Consider the following 16,251-nt stretch of genomic DNA (forward strand, 5'->3'; position numbering starts at 1 on the left):
AAATCCAGCTTTCAGCTCAAATGCATCTACCGCCTGCATCTCAAAAGGAAGCACTGAGGTGTAATGGTCAGAGTGGGGGAGAGGCAGCGCCTGAGTTCCACACCTAGCTCAGGATGGGAATGGGGGTGTCTCACGGTTAGAGTAAGACAGGAAGTCACCATAGGGTGACTTGGGGTTTTGGGATTCTTATCCCAGTTTTGGAAGTCAGGGCCCCTTGGTCCATTTTCCACCTGCAGCCTGTGGCTAATCCCCCATGGGAGTCACCCAGCAAAAAAACAGACAAACAGGGGTTTTATGTTTGTACTTTTTTCTCTCTCCGCGGCCCTGCTGCCGTCAGGGACTGACAACCAGGCAGAGCTGGCTGGACAATACCTGGGAGCTCCCAGCAGGCACCCAGCCCCAGCAGAGGGCAGTGTCAGGCAGCACCAAGCTGACTCTGGAAGAGGGACTCTGCCCTGCTTTGTGGCCAGCCTCCTTAGAGGTGATTTCCAAGGGGAATTTCCTTCATTAAGATTAGGGGGAAACAGCTGGCAAGAGAACAGAATGGGGAGCCTGGAGCTGAAGCTGGAGGGGTTTGCCTAGCATTGAAACACAATCAGAACAAACACCCAGAGAAGTGGGTGTGTACATCGCCGTAGTGCCTGCAGCCTGACATAGATAGCAGACCAAGGGGAAAACTGAGGCAGAGAAAGGGAATTGACTGGGGTCAGAGACAGAACCTGCAGCTCCTGAGCCCCCTTCCATTAGCCAGGAGGCCAGTTACCTGCCAGTCTGGGATCACCCTCATCAGCTACCCAGGGCTCTACTTCTGACAGTCCCAAACAGAACAGTATTCATCCCTTTCCTGAGTAAAACAGTCTTGCTCAGCAGAAATACTTTCTGTCTGTTCTCATGAATGATGGCACCCAGTCATACCAGCGCTCCCAGCTCTTCAGCTGCCCTGGGGGTCAGGAATGACAGCGATGACTGTTTATCCCTCTGGTGACAGCAGGGAACTGGGAACCTGGTCTCATTCCCAGCTGCGGGAGGGGTTTTGAATTGGCACGGCTAGAAAACAGGAAGGTAGGGCTGGGAGGCTGACCTTGGGGACCTCCTGCTGGCCTGTAGAAGTGTGAAGCTGGAAATCAGGACTCCTGGGTTTTGTCCCCAGCTCTGGGAGGGATTAGAGACAGGGCTGAGGGAGCCAGTGCTCCAGGGTTGGGATGCTGGTTCTCAAGAGCAGGGACTGGGAATCCAGCCCCTGACTTCTTGTCTGAGGTCTCAGACACTCTCGCTGTAGGATCTTAGACAAGCTGCCGCCTTGCTCAGTGCCTTGGTTTCCCCGTGGGACTAATGATCCTTTTCCCTTGACTGTGAGGCTAATTCAATTAATGTCTGCAAAGTCCTTTATGATCTCTGGGTGAATGGTGCTGGAGACATCAGTAGGCTGCTCCACCCCGAGATAATTAAACTTCTCCCTGGCCCTGTAAGCTAGGTCAGTGTCATTCCCACTCAGAGAGAAACAAAGGCACAGTGCAGGGAAGGAGCCTGTTGCTAAGGCCCTACAGAGAGCAAGAGATATCCCTGGGATGAGAACTCCCAAGCACTTGGTTCAACATGCACTGACCTCTCCTGTGTCATCCCTGTCGCTCCTTGTAGCCCAGCACAACCTACTGCTCTGCTGGGCTACAAGGAACCAGAAGGGAGAGTGCCCTCTACTTAGCTACCCCATACCTTTCCAAGCCTTATAGGTAGGACCTTATGACTCCTGGCTGACTTGGCTTGGCCAGTGCCAGTGATGCTAATCTTTGGCAAGCCCTGCAACGGATGCCTTCAATTGAAAGGTTAACTTGACTTACGCCTGTCAGTCTGTGAGCTCGCAGACAAAGTCAGGCTGGCTAGCTTGTGAGGAAGCTGCAGGGGCAACTGATCCCCCAGAGCCATCGGTGAGATGTGAAGACCATATTTCGCTCCTGTCACCCTGCTGGGACTTTATATCCCCAGAGACCTGACCAGGAAGCAAGAGGGCGAGACAGGAACATCAAAGCAGGGGCGGAGGGGGGCTAACAGCATGGGAAGGGGATAATTATTATTTACTTTGTCTTGCTGGCACAGGAGGCCCAGGAGGCGGGTCATTAGGCAGCGAATAATTAAAGACTTGTGGAATAATGTGCAGGTTTCCAGATCCCAGGGAGGCTGGGGGGGTGGAATGGGGACGGTATGGTTGTTTCTATAAACATGTGGGGATTCAGCTGGAACCCTGCCCACCACATAATCACCAAAGCAAGCTCCTTCATTATGTTGTCACGGTACCTCTGCATTTCCCCCCTCTTCCCCCCCCCCCCCCCCCCGGGTCTTATCCGCATCCTCTGTCTCCAAACAGATCTGACATGGGTCTCCACCTCTGCCTCACCCTCCATTGCACCATCATTCATGCCTGTGCAAAGTAGACACAGAGTCACCAGTGTCTGGCCTGCTTCTGCCCCTGGGGGAACTGGCTGAACAAGCAGCTGGGTTGGGGGAATTGGGCCCATCCCCTGGGTCTTACCCAGCTCCATCCCCTGTTGGATCTTTCTGTGTGAAGGGCCTCTCTCTTACAGCATGTCCACACAGCAGACGGGCTCCTGGCTTAGCTTGGGCTTCAAGGGGTTGCCATAATATCAGTGATAAGTCATCCTCTTCCTTCCCCAGATGCTTTGGATTGTGGATGCTGGACGGAGCAAAGCTCCTCTTGTCTTCCTGTTCATTCAATGGAGAAGACCACTCCAGCCCTTTCCAATACTGCAAGGACAGAGCATATAGTATGATCCTGGGGCAGGAAACACTGTGATGAACACACCACTGCTCTCTTTCCACTGGTGCTACTAGCAGATCAACTAGAGACTTGAAGGCATGCAGGGCTAGATTTGAGCTGAGACAGCTGCTTCCATCCAGGGCCATGTCCTGCTCCCGGTTCCAGTTGTGTAAACCCCATTGGTTCTGGTGGAGTCACTGCAGATTGAAATGCGTGTAGGATTTCAGTGCCTCAGTTGAGCCAAGGGAAGAGTGCCAGGCTCCAGCCTGGGACTTTGACTGTCATCTCTGTGTCATGGCATTGGATGGAATTGTGCCTGGACCAGGGCAAGCCTGTTCCCAGCTGAGTGAACAGGCTGTGGGGGAGTCGCTGCTCCCTGTGCACAGAAAGGTCTGAAGTGGGTCATCTCCTCAGACTATGGATATGTTACACTTCCCTCAGCACTCCCATGCCATGATGAGGATCCCTTGTCTTTCAAACCTTCTCACTAGGAAGGTAGTAAAGCACAGGAACAGGTTACCCAGAGAGGTGGTGGAATCTCCATCCTTGGAAGTTTTTAAGACCCGGATGGACAAAGCTTTGGCTAGGATGATCTAGTTGGGGATGATCCTGCTTTGAGCAGGGGGCTGGACTAGATGATCTCCTGAGGTCCCTTCCAACCCTATTCTCTATGATTCCATGATTCCCTACTCACACTACTTCAGTGCCCTCACACTGCCCTGCATAGTCCCCACCAGCCCAGCCCCAGCCCCAGCCCCAGCCCCAGCCCCAGCCCCAGCCCCAGCCCCAGCCAAGGGTCCGGTCCCACCCATCCTGTCCTAGCCACTTTGTCCAGTAGATCTGAAAGCCCTGCCAGCTGCCTGCCCTGCCCTTGACCTGCCTGGCACCCTACTGCTGGGGCTCCCAGGCCTGGGTGGAGCTGGGGGCACCCTGTCACAGCGCAGGGAAGTGGAAAGGGGTGGAAATGGCTGCAAGTTTGTAGCATCCCCCGGCGGCTGGCGCGCCAAGGGTTAAAGTCTGCTTCTTGGCAGCCTGTCTGCAAATCCACCCCCCCCCTCCCAGATCCAAGAAGGGCCTAAAAAAATATCGGTCTGTAGGGCCCGCGGCCAATGAGAAAAGCCCTGGGCTTTGCAAGCGGCCAATCCCGTGACACCATCTGCCCTGACATGACCCCCCCCCTCCCCGGCGCCCCCCGCCCCCCGCCGCCCGCAGATGGGCCGGGATGCCCGCGCCTATATAGAGTTTATCCGGGCAAGCCGCGCCGGCAGGGCGCGCAGGCGGGGATCGCGGCGGGGGGCGGCGCAGGGCGCCCGACTGCCCCGAAATAACCTCCCTGCCACTGTCACAGCCCGGAGGAGAGACAACTTCACCCCCCCCGCCCCATCAGCCCAGCCCAGCCCAGCCCTGCCCTGCCTGCCTCCCCCGGCGCGATGCTCCAGCCGTGCGCTCTGCATCCTGCAGCCACCCCCTCCCCCCCAAAAAAAGACCGGAGCCCCCAGCCGGTGAGTATCTCCCGCTGTCGGGTCGGCTTTGCTCCCCACTCCCCTGCGCCCCGACATGGCAGCTCCCTGCACCCCAGGCTGCCCTGAGTGCCCCGCAGCCCGGGGAACCCGGGGCGGGCTGGCCCGGGGGAGCAGTGCGGAGCCCTGCTGGGAAGCACAAAAGAGAGGGGTTTGCTCCCGGCTCGCCCCACTTGCAGCCTCGCTGTGTCCGCATCCCACCCGCGCGGGGAAGCGGGGCTGGGGTTGCCTGGTGCCTGCTGCCGGGGGGGGGGGGGTTGCGGGGTGGGGGTGGCGGCGATTGCTGGTCCCGGGCACTGTCTGTGCGCCTGTCGGTGGGCAGCGATCGGGGCAGACACTTTGTGCGAGATCTCGTCCCTCCCCGAAGCCGGCAGCGCCTTGGAAGTGGCTGGGAGATGTTGGAAAGGAGGGAGGGACACTCCCCTCTGCCGGGATCACAGCCCTGGCTGCAGCCGGGGGAGCGGGGTCCAGGGCTGGACTGGGTGCAGACAGCTCTGGAGCAGGGCGAGGGGCACTGATGCAACTGGGTTGTGCAGGAGTTTGTGGCACCCCTTGTTTCGTGCTTCACAGGCTGGCCCGATCCCCAGCCTGCACCACTGTTGGGTGGTAGGTGCAGCCCAACAGCGGATGTAACTGGGTTCCTCAACTTGGTGCTGGACTCCGGCCCTGCCTGCCTGCGGTGGAGCCTGGGGAGGTTTGGAAGAGCACTCACTCACTGAAGAGCAGGGATGGGGGTTATATGTGCATGGGGATGAGGGGGGACAAAGAGAGGGATCCTCACTCCTTGGGCTATGCAGAGTCTGGCCTTGTCATGGTAGGGAGGATGAGGGAGAAATGCAGTGGCGCCCTCATGCTGCAGGGGTCACAGGAACAGCCCACAATAGCTCTTCTCCCTCCCTGAGCAGGGTGGGTTGGGATCCGGCTACCTGGGGTTTCAGGCCGGGGTGTAAGAGGGGAGAAACTCCAGCAGTGTTAGGGAAATCCTCCCCGCTCGGCTGGGAGTTCAGACAGTCCCCTTGGCACGTCTGCTAAAAAGACTCCCTGTGCAATGAGGATCAAGTGCAAGGGCAGAATGCAGTGCTCTGGAGAAGGTTTTGAGGCAGATTTGGGCAGGTACAGCCCAGGGTTGTAATGTGCTACGTGGCAGGAGGCACCCTAGTGAGGGGGGCTTTGGAGGTAAAAGAAAGCAGGAGCAATGCCAGTGAAGTACATGGAGCCACAACATAAAGCTGGTGCTAGAGCAGAATTGAGCTTAGGATGTGTCTTGCGATTAATAACTGTGGTCACTAATATTTATCGGGAAACCCCGGTCCTGGTCCAAGAGCCCACTGGATTTCCAGTCACAGTAACCCCCATTCTCTATAGTTATGTCACAGCTGGGGCCAGATTCTGAGCCTGAGAAGTGACTTTGAGGGTTTTTTGTGTTGTCTCAGTTTCTTCTGACATCCCCACAAGCCAGGAGTAGCTCTGATGGCATGCCATCGATGAAAAATGGGCAGTAGAGAAGGACTGGGTCCTTTAACGTCTCTGGTTACCCAGGTATGACTGGTCCTGTAGCAGGACCAGTATGACTGGAGTAGCTCCTTGACTTTTGGAGGCTCTCTCTGTGGGGTTTGGGGATCCTGCAGCAGGAAAGGCATTGTACGATAAGGATATGTTTCCCCCTGGAGCTAGGTTTGCGGCTGGCCCATTGTTTGACCAGCATTAGTGCCTGGCACTGCTGCTGTGGCTTCTGTTGCAGGGTGTGAGTTTGCTCATGCCCATCAGAGTTTCGGAGTACCAGGGGGGTTTGGGCTCTTCTGTTTTGCCTGGCATTGTAAGGCAAGGTCTTCCTGGAGAGGCTGTGGGGCCATATAGCTGTAGGGATGGGGAGGCAGCTGGGAGGGGCAGAGGCGGCCCAATTTATGGACAGGGAAGCCTCAGATCTCAGCAATGTGGGGACCTAATGGTGATTAGAAGTGGGGAATAATGAGCACATTTACAGAGGTGCCATGTGGGACAGACACAGCACTAGTCCTCTGGGCACTTCTGCCTTGTTTCTGGCATCGCTGGGGGTGAGCAAGTCTCCATCGGGACCCATACCCTTCAGCCCTTATTCAGTATGGGATCCTATGCTCGTCAAACCTAGAGGTCAGCTGTACAAAAGCAGCTTCTGACCGCCTTGGTAAAGTTATCCAAGTTTTTCCTACCTGAGGGTCTCAGTGCACTTCAGCAGTGGTAAAGAAGCCCTTGTGGTGATAGAAGTTGTAATTTAAAGATGCCCCCTAACTAAAGAGACGGAGGAATCTGGTAATTGGGAGATGGTTTCTCAGTGAAGTAGCCAGTTAGTTAGAGCCAGATAAAGGGTCTGTTGGAGATGCCTACTACTCTACAATTAAAGTTGATTGTTTAGTTTTTCTCATTTACTGAATGTGTTTATTGAACCCTGCCATCACTGCAGCACTGACCCACTCGTCTCCCAGAGCTGGGGCCTGAGGAGAGTCCTAATGCCAAGATTTGGGGACTGGCTTCTAGTCTATGTTCCCACTGGCTTACAAGGCTGTAGGGGGAATAGGCCCTGTGGCATACAGGTTCAGTCAGTGTCCTTTGGTAGGCCTCAGAGGTTTCTAAGCCTGCCTGCATGGACTTTGGGTGGGTGGATGGTGGGGGGGTCTTGTCTTATTATGATGTGCAAAAGGCTGCAGGGCAAACATGCTGCAGGCACCATTAGAAAGGCCCTTTGGGAAAGAGGACCTTAAAACTCAGCCAGACGCAGCAGCAGTACTCTCTGCGTTAATCTCGTTAGCTTGATTTATGCCCCTCCCTTCCAAGTCATTCCTAGCCAGAGAGGTTTCCTTTGTGTGCCAGTGGGGAGCAATCTTCCAGGGGACAGGGAGACAGGACTTTATTAGCCTTCTCCTGTGTCAGGTAGTGTCACGGAGGGGATGGGGTACTGGGTGAAAACCGAGGGACCTGGCTTCTGGGTGACACTGGGCAACTCCCTTTGCCCTGTTTATGCTTCATTTCCTCTCACCTGCTTTGTGTGGAGCTTGGAGATGCAGGAATCAGCAGAAAGGACCAGGTGTTGTTGCTATTTTCCATCCTGAAACCTCCATTACTCTAGGGTACCCCTGTTCAGGGAACAAAGGGGTGAGCTGGACAGAGCTACAGCTTCTGTTCTTAGGTGGAATGTAGCTGGTCATTTCTATGGGTTTCCTCACCTAAGTTGCTGCCTGTGTACAGATGTTTTGCCCTCTTGGGGAAAATGGGCTAACCCAAACCAGTGGCATGAGGGCTACCAGTGGCATAGGCAGCCTGTGTGTCTACAATAGAGTAGCAGGGAGCAGAAGACAGGGCAGCAGTTCAGGCAGGGAGCATAAAGCAGAGCACAAGATTAATCAGGGAACACAGGGCAGAGAACAGCAAGCAAAGTGGTAGATCTGGCAAAGAACACAGAGTGGGGAGCAGAAAGCAGAGCACCGAATTGGGCAGGGGAAGAGGATCGGAGTGGCACGCAGGAATGGTGTGGGGCTAATTTGTGGCCCACATGGCAATATGGTTGTGTATCCCCCACTGCCCTAATTCATGGTATGGACCAGGAATAGGGGTTAGTCTCAGCTCTGCTACTCCCCAGCTAGGTCACTTCCGCTTTCTCTGGGTAATGATGCTTACCGTTTTTGTAAGGTGCTCAGAGATCTACTAATGAGCAGCAGGTGAATGGCTTATTCTGTGGAAAGCTTCCCCGTGCCCACAGCCAAGAAGTGAATTCAGTGAGATGATTCTCCACTGCCCTGCACCGTGCTCAATGGTTTTCACCCATGCAAGGGTGAGTGCATACGTGTGCCTTTTTGGACATGGGCTTGGTGCTCCCTTTGCTGCTATAAATAACTGCACAAGGTACAGGGCAAGTGGAGGCACAAGTTGGCAGCTACCGGGGCCCCTGCTGTGGTGTAAACATTACAGTCTTCAAAGCACAGAAGGCCCTTCTCCCTGTTGTGACAGAATCGCAGCTCCCAACCACGTCATTACAGTGCTGTCAGCTTGCCACCAGACCCTGCCCGGAGGGAATCACGGAGTTGGCACAGGCAGCTCCTTCTCCTGGGGTAGGTCTTGCTGCGAACCAGCAAATGGGTGGGTTAGCATCTTTATGGATAGATTTGCAGTGTCTGGAGATGTATGCATTTGCCTCTCCCTGGGTTAGCAGGCCTCACACCTTCTCCATTCCCTCCTGGGATAGGTGTGACAGGCATCTGCAGGCTGGGAGATGGCTTTGTAATGTCACTTTGGTGGGTCTCAGTACTGCACTAAGTACAAAGGTTCCAGCCCATAACCACAGCTCCCCATAACTGGCCCCTTGCTTGGCTGTCAGGTATGGAGACCAAGGTCTAAAAAAGAGCCTAGGAGACTGTGATGTCCCCTTCCCTGATCGTGTACTAAGCAGTCTATTCCCTTGGAAGCCCTGTGTGGTATTGCTGGGCAGTACAGGCTGGGAGCCAGAGAGAACCACAGGCTCTGTCTTGTCCAGCAGCCTGAATAAAGAATCTCCTTTGTAACTGTCACAGCTGACTGTAGGCTAATCTTTACCATGACTTTGCTAAGAGGCGGATGCCAGATCAGAGCTAAGGCATGGGAAACTTTCTCGGATGATGCCTTCTCCCCCCGCCCCTCCTTGATCCCCAAACTCCTGGGGTTATACATCTAGATTCACACGACCAGAAGGAAACAAGATTATCTGAGTGGCACAAAAGATGGAGGACTTTGCTTCCTATGGCAGATTGGTTTTGCTAACTTCCAAGACACGATCAGTCCAGAGAAACGGAGCTGCTGAGGAGCAAGGGCTATTAGCAATGTGAAAGTGTGACAGGTTCAGCTGTAAGATCACAGGAGTAATCTACATCCTGGTCCAGAAGGTCAGACAGAAATGGGAGTCAGGAACCCTGCCTTCCATTCCCAGCTCACAGGGAGAGACTGCGCTAAACATTCCTGCTACCAAGAGAGCCTGCAAGGCTCAGTTCCAAGAGGCTTGATTAGGCTTCTAACAACTCATTTACTCTGGAAGAGGAAAAGGCCCACGCTTTAAGTGACACCTTCGCAATCCAAGTGAACGGCAGCCAACTGCCAAATCTCTCTCCAGGGCATGGTGTTGGGCTGGCGTGTTCTGATTTGCGCTGGGAGGAGATGGTGGGAGAGGAGGGAAACTGTTGAGGAAGCATGTGGGGGACTGGCTCTGTTTTCCCCAGGGTTCCAACTAGGTCAGTAGGCAGCCAGGTACTGGCTCCTCTCTCTCAAGCAGCTGTCTCATTCCCCAGCCCTTTAAAATAGAAAGTCAGTGTCTAGGTGTCACAGTTGCAAAGAAAACCTTGGTGCCATAGTGAGCACTGTCTGTCTTTTTAAGTCTACCAAGAGCCTGTGACCAGAGCTTTGAGAGCCATGGGCTGCCTAGTCTGTCTGAGCTTCCCCAGCACAGATTTGTTTCACTGTCCACCCAGTTAACTCTTTCACCTGCCTACAGAAGGAGGCAAGGAAAGGCCCTGGTCTGCATGTGAGGGGTGTCTGACTTTGGTGCCTTGGCTAGGCAGTGTTGTGAGATGCCCCTGCTGATTGTTCTTCCCCAGTCAAGAATGGAGCTGAACCCCAGGGAGACTAGCCAAACCCATGCCCACCTCCTCCCCACTGCAAACCCCATCAAGTGCCAGGAGTGTGATTTTACATTTGCACAATCTACTGCAAGCGGCCTCGCATTTTGATGACTCACATCGAGGGAGCTAATTCTATGAGTAGAGTTTGCAAGGGTCCTGCTATTCCTCCCCCAACACACACTTGAGCACTAGTTTTAGTTGTAACCCTTTCTCTGGAGTGAGCAAAGTAGGACAGGACTCGAAGCATGCCTAAGTCTCAACTCCAGGTTTTGGTTCAGGTCCATTTCTAAGCCTTCATAGTAAAGGCTGTGGGTTTGTGGGGATTGCTTTTGGGCTTTCCCCCTAGCTTGCTCCTTCAGCCTTTTGGCTAGGAGCAAGTGAGACTAGGGGACATCTGAACTCCAAGCTCTCCAAGCTTGGGCCTTGCACATAGGATGCCTGCCATGGATTTGGGAGTATCTAAAGCCCCAGACTGATGAGTCTTGGAGGTAGGATACTTGCTGGTGGTAGTGCCACACAGACTTGAATGACTGAGCTCTGCTCAGTCCAAATTTGGAACTAAATTGGGTACTGATTTGGCCCTGGAAATTAAATTTTATTAAAAAAGAATGGTCCCAGTTATCCTGCTTAGCTGACTGTTCTCATCCCCAGGGTTAGCTTGGCCAGCCTTGTGAGTGGAAGATAGCAAGACATTGTAAGGACAGCCTTGGGCCGCTTCCCATTGCAACTGCTGCACCTGGGGATCACAGCGCTGGAAACATGCAACCCAGCACACACAGTCTCTGCAGTGCATCAGCACTCCAGGGCTGTGTGAGGACACCTGAGGGCTGAGCCGAGGCCAGGCCTTCCACCTGAGGTGCTGTCCAAAAGCTGCTAGAGTGGAACATGTGGCCCCTTTGTGGAGCTCTCTGCCATCTCTTCCAGGTGCTATTCAAGCTGGTGTCAGGAGCCCAGCACCCGCTGGCACTGCCCTGACTGTGGGAGCCAGGAAGAAACGGGTGCTTGGTAGCAGACCCTCTCCTCCAGAATTTGCTGCCATCAGGAATAAATTTGGACACCACCTTACCAAAGGGCAAATCCCTCAGCCAGACTGCCCGCAGACTGCAGGCCCTCACAGTAGCAGCACACGGGTGATCAGTTGGCATCCTCTGCCCCTGGCTTTGAAGGGGAACAGGTTAGATGTGAGGGATGGATCCCAGGGCATTCACCCTGTTTTGGGAGAGGGGGAGATCTTCTGAGGAAGCTAAGGATGGGGCTGGGGCAACATTACCCCCAGTGCAAAAATCTCATTGTAAATCAATAGTTCATAGAAGCCATAATCCCATTTTACCAGACATATAACAAGACAGCACCTCCTCTGAAGAGCTCTGCCACTGAGATGTCCACACATGAGACAAGATCATTATTCCTATTTCACAGATCAAAGCTCTGAGGAATGAAGTAACTGCCCAAGTTCACACAGGTGAGAACTGAGTGAGCGCAAGCAGTAAAACCCAGATTTCCCAGGTCCCATTTTGGGGCCCTAACCAGGACAGGAAGTTTGGGTGTGGACTAGCACTTTGCATGCTACATTTTGCTATAAAGACTTCCTCCCAAGTACAGATGGTTATGTGGAGCAGGAACTAATATGGTAATGGACTGAATAGCATGTAAGATAAAGTCATAGACCTTGCATGGCTGATCACTAGTGGTGATCCTCCTTGAGTAGCAGCAAACCTGTGCTGCTGGTTTTATCTGCTCTGTTGTCATGAGGTTTGGAGCGGCCCTCTCAGAACTGTGATGCTGGTATAATCCATGGTGATAATAGAATTGTTACCCAGCTTCCAGGACTGCCTCTGATCTTTCACCCAAGTGTAAGGCTTGCCACTGCCCTTTAAATATGAATGGGAAAGTGCCATTTGCAGTGTCATCAGTTGCAAAGGATCATGGTACCTGGAAGTGACTTCCAGAGTCTTTTCTATCCAACTGAATCATTATTTTAATAACCCAGGAAACATCACTGAATAAACCTTCTTGGGCGAAGTCAGGCATTTCACTGGTGTCACTGGACCTGGGGATAAATTTGCCTCCTTGTGTCTTGATATTAAAATATATAATGAAGATGGATGGGAAAGAAAATCCTTTTCTACCATGTATCTTAAACATTGCTGTGCATTGTTAAATAGGGATATATTTCATAGCATTTCAGTGGTGTAGTGATCTCATTGTGAGACACAGAGAGAGAGAGAGAGAGAGAGAGAGAGAGAGAGACTGGGACTTAGATGCTGCCATGGGGAAAGGCAGGTTGCCAATAGAAAGATAGATGAGCATGGCTAGCTGGATAGATAGATGGATGATATAGAGTGCTATGGGATTCTTTAGAATGAAAAGCACTAGAGAAATTTAACCTCCCGTGATGACTTTTTTTAATGATGGAAGGATGTTAATTTGATTCCAGGTCATTTTCAGAACAATGTAATGATGTGTCAAGTACTGTTTGGCTAGGGTGGAAAGCCTCAAGTAATGCAATAAGACAGGGCTTAGAAAATCTGGGTTTCCTCTGCAGAAATGGACCGATTCATCCAAATTCAGAAGAGCAGTCCCTCTCTTCCACCCTCAAAAAGAAAGAACCAAAACTGCTTCTGCATTTAGAGGAAAGAAATGTCTATATGAAGAGAAAATCTTTCTCCTGTTTCAAGATAATATGAGCCTGTATCTATGGGATTCCACTTGATCTGAGATCTAGGGGAGGAAAGATTCCATTAACAAATAAAACATAAGTCCATCTCTCTCTCCCCCACACACGCACACACAGGAACACCCACACTAAACACACAGCATGAGGAAAAGGAGTTCTAGGTAAAAACTGCCCTGTTCACCAAGTAAAACTGGATACTGCTCCATAGTTTAGGGCAGTGATTCTCAACCAGAGTGCCACAGCACCCTGGGGTGCCTTGAGATCCTTTCAAGGATGTCACAGGGAGCTATGCAATGCTAGTGCTATTAGATATACAAAGATGATTCACAGGATAAGCCCAGAGAGTTCAAAAAGGAATCTAGAGTGTTAAAAACACCCTAACCTGTTGTGGTCTTTCTGAGTTTTTTGCAACAGAAGAACTGCTCTATTATTTTTCTGTGATCAAAAGAGGGAAAGCTCAGAGCTGGCATTTTCTGAACCGTGCCTTGAGTCCAGTGAAGGGTGCATTGAGTCCAAAAAGGTTGAGAACCACTGGCTGAAGGGCAATTAAGGGTGGCAGAAAGGGGTAGGGTAAAAGTCTCACCCTTTGTCCCACAGCCTTGTGGGAAATCCTGCATTAGAACAGGTTCTATTGGCTTTGATGTGCTGTTGATGGTTCTGATGGGCAGTGGAGGTGCGACTGGATGTTTGTATTCCCATGAAAACCCTAATGGAAGCCTGGAGGTACCACTTAGTAATTAGCACCAAGAGGTCTCTGTGCATTTGCTACTGACCAGGCAGTTGAAAAGTCACAGGCCCTGCTTTGCCAGGTAGAGACATCCTCAATCCTGGGATGCTGCGCCTCATCTGAGGCACTGGCCTGACTGCAAATCAATGAATGAATGATGAATTCACTTCTCAGTGAGCTCTAGAGACTCTGGCAGAACCCAGCTCCCTTCGGTAGCATTAGAGCAGAGCTGAATTTTCCCTGCCTGCCTCAAAGCACAAGCAGCGACTCACTGGGGCCTTCCCCTCCATGGGGCCTCAGGGCAGACTTGTAGCTAAAGAGCCAACCCACTCTTCTCTTCCAGAAGTTGGGGGCAATTTGAGGTTGCAGTCGCCCTTCCTTGCCAGCGGTCAGCAGGGTACTTTTCAGTCCAATTCCCTAGCGCCTGCCCCCCTCCTGCCCTGAATCTTGGGGCCCTGAAAGTTATGGACGTGGTTGAAGAAAAGGTTGTTCTTTTCCCCTGCCGGCAGCAAGGATGCTGTGTGCACTGTTCACAGAAGTTCAGCCAGCGTTTAACGCGGTAAGAGCCAAGATCCTTTTTGAGTGTCAGGGAGACGGGCTGTGTGGGCTCATCCACTGTCAAAGCTTTTCTTTTAGCCCCTATCTCCTCCCCTTCCCTGCTATCCTGTGCCATTCTCATCCAAGACAATCACACAAGGCTCCAGGCCACCAATCTGAGTCCTCACCACCCCTGAGAGGGGTCCCCGCTTTCCACCCAACCAGGACCTATTGGTCAGAAGAGCTGATACAAGCCCCCTAATTCAGTGTAAAATCCAAGCTAAGCAGGGATTCTTTTGGTAACTTCCAGTAACTGGGAGAAGACTGGGATCTTAGGAGGGAAACCGGCTGCCTCTGAATGGGTTTTTCTCTTTTTTGGTGCCTTTTAATTCAGCTTCTGACCAAGGCCCTGGGTTTTATTTTTAGCAAGGAAGCTGCCATAGCGAATTGCACTCGGCGAGTGGAACTGAAATTGGGGTCTGGAGCTCAGCCTCTCCGCAGACATATAATTACTGCTCCTTTGAGTTTTATTTATAGCTCCGAGAGGTTTACTTAAAGGAATCCGCCCACTGAAATTCGCTATAAAAAGGAAAAATGGCCCCTTATTGGAGGCCCACATAGCACTTTTAAAGAGACAGGGGTATATATTTTTTTTTCTGGTGGCTGACCCAGCCTGCGTGGAGAGTGATCTGTTACCTCACACACACTCGAGCACACAGACGCTCTTATGTAGTCTGACAAGCAGCTACAGTCGCACCCCCACACACCCAGATCCAGAGTCACATACTCGAACAATCTGACAGATACGCAGTCATTCCTCCCGCCCCCGCACGCAGAGAACTCGTTACACAGATGTACAGTCCGCAGACACGCACACACACACGGCGTCACGGAGGATCATGTGAGCACAAAAGCACATTCAGGCACAGATGGCCACGGTGCGCGTGACATCGCGTGCCCTAAATGAGCATCTGAGCACAGCTCCTATATTGCAAGGGCCTTTCTTTAAAATGCCCTCTCTTGCCGTGTGCTCCCTAAAAGCACGCAGTCAGCAATAAGAAAAGAAAACAATGGTGGGAATCCAAGTATCTTTCAACACGCCTGAAAAGCTTCCACTGCCAAGTGGAAATTCAGGGTGTTTGCTTTGCATTTTGGCAGTGAAAGTGTGTGACAGGGGGTTGGGGAGTGGAACTGCTTGGAATTTCACTGTAAAGATTCAGAGACTTTAGTAGGTTGGAAGATCTGGGCTGAGTTTTGATGGGAAAGTTCACTGAGTTCTCCTAGATCTTGAGGGCCAATGATCCATTATGCTCTGGCCTTTAACATAACACAGAAACCTCCCTTAGTCGCTTCTGTATCGAGCCCTAAAGTACTCTTTGAGCTACTGCGTTAGAATTTGAAAGACATGCAGTTTGGATTTAGAGGTGGCAAGCGATGAAGAATCCACCACGTTCTGTCAGGCCGATCCCCATTGTGTCCTAACTGGGTCACTCCCAAATGAAAACCAGTTTGAAATGGAATTCTCTGCTGCTATTACAGTAATTTTATTCCATTTGTGCCCCCAGAGCTGCACCCCCCAGAGCTGCACCCCCCCCCAAGTACTGATATCAGCCCCCTCCTGGCTAGGCAAAGAGTGCAGTGAGAGAGAGCCCCTGCCCCACAGAGCCTGCAGACTAATTAGACAAAACATTCTCTGGCATGCCAGAGAGATTTTTTGCTGGGGTTTTGTTTCCTTGCTGGTTGGCTTCGAAGGAGAGAGGAAATGGGGAAAGATGCCAGATAAAGATCCCTGCCTATAAATAACTTTTTCATGCGCTTAGCTGGGGGTGGGGAGAGGCCGGGGATCACGTTGGAAGGCAGTACATGCTGCCTGTATCACTACTGAAAAAGCAGAACAATGTGTCTAACGGCCAAGGGGAGACAAGCCAATAAAACACTGCAAAACGTGCAACTGTCCAGTGGATATTGTAATATGGCCAAGATAAAAAGGACCTTCTGCTTCATAAAATATGAGTGGCTTTCCCCTGTGACAAGGAGGGCAAGTGTGTCTGTAGGGTTGGCAATATGGTCTTTTGGGTGGAGAGGAGGAAGGGAATAGGTTGAAAACAGTGAGGGGAAGAGACAGGATGAAAGCCAGAGAAAGGGAATGTGCAGAGAGAGAGGAAGACAGTGAGTGAGAGAAAGAGGGGAGAGGGGAGGAGACGGGAAGGGAAGAGGTTGGCAGTGTGATGTGCATGTATAAGAGTGACAAACGCAGGGAAGGAACGCACAAGACAGAGGCAGAGATAGAAGGAGACAGTGTGGAAGAGGCACTGCCTGATGTGCAAGAATGTGTGATGGAAAGAAAGAGTTGCAGGGAGAAGACTGAGGTGGGCTGGGAGCATGTGCGATGAGAGAGC

General features: G+C 52.1%; 1 non-coding gene across 3 annotated transcripts in view; it reads left to right on the forward strand.

Moving 5' to 3' along the window:
• The first annotated feature begins 4,053 nt into the window (after positions 1-4,053).
• Positions 4,054-16,251, forward strand: part of LOC102560073 (uncharacterized) — a 43,328-nt gene continuing 31,130 nt past the window's right edge. Inside the window, exon 1 of one of the 3 annotated variants that reach the window (XR_002094074.2) lies at positions 4,054-4,275. This is a non-coding gene — a transcript (uncharacterized LOC102560073). The remainder of the gene's footprint in view (positions 4,276-16,251) is intronic. The other 2 variants (XR_362909.4, XR_009463871.1) reach the window with 2 other exon arrangements.

The sequence above is a fragment of the Alligator mississippiensis genome, chromosome 8, assembly GCF_030867095.1.
Source record: "Alligator mississippiensis isolate rAllMis1 chromosome 8, rAllMis1, whole genome shotgun sequence".
In the NCBI taxonomy this organism is placed as follows: Eukaryota; Metazoa; Chordata; order Crocodylia; family Alligatoridae; genus Alligator; species Alligator mississippiensis.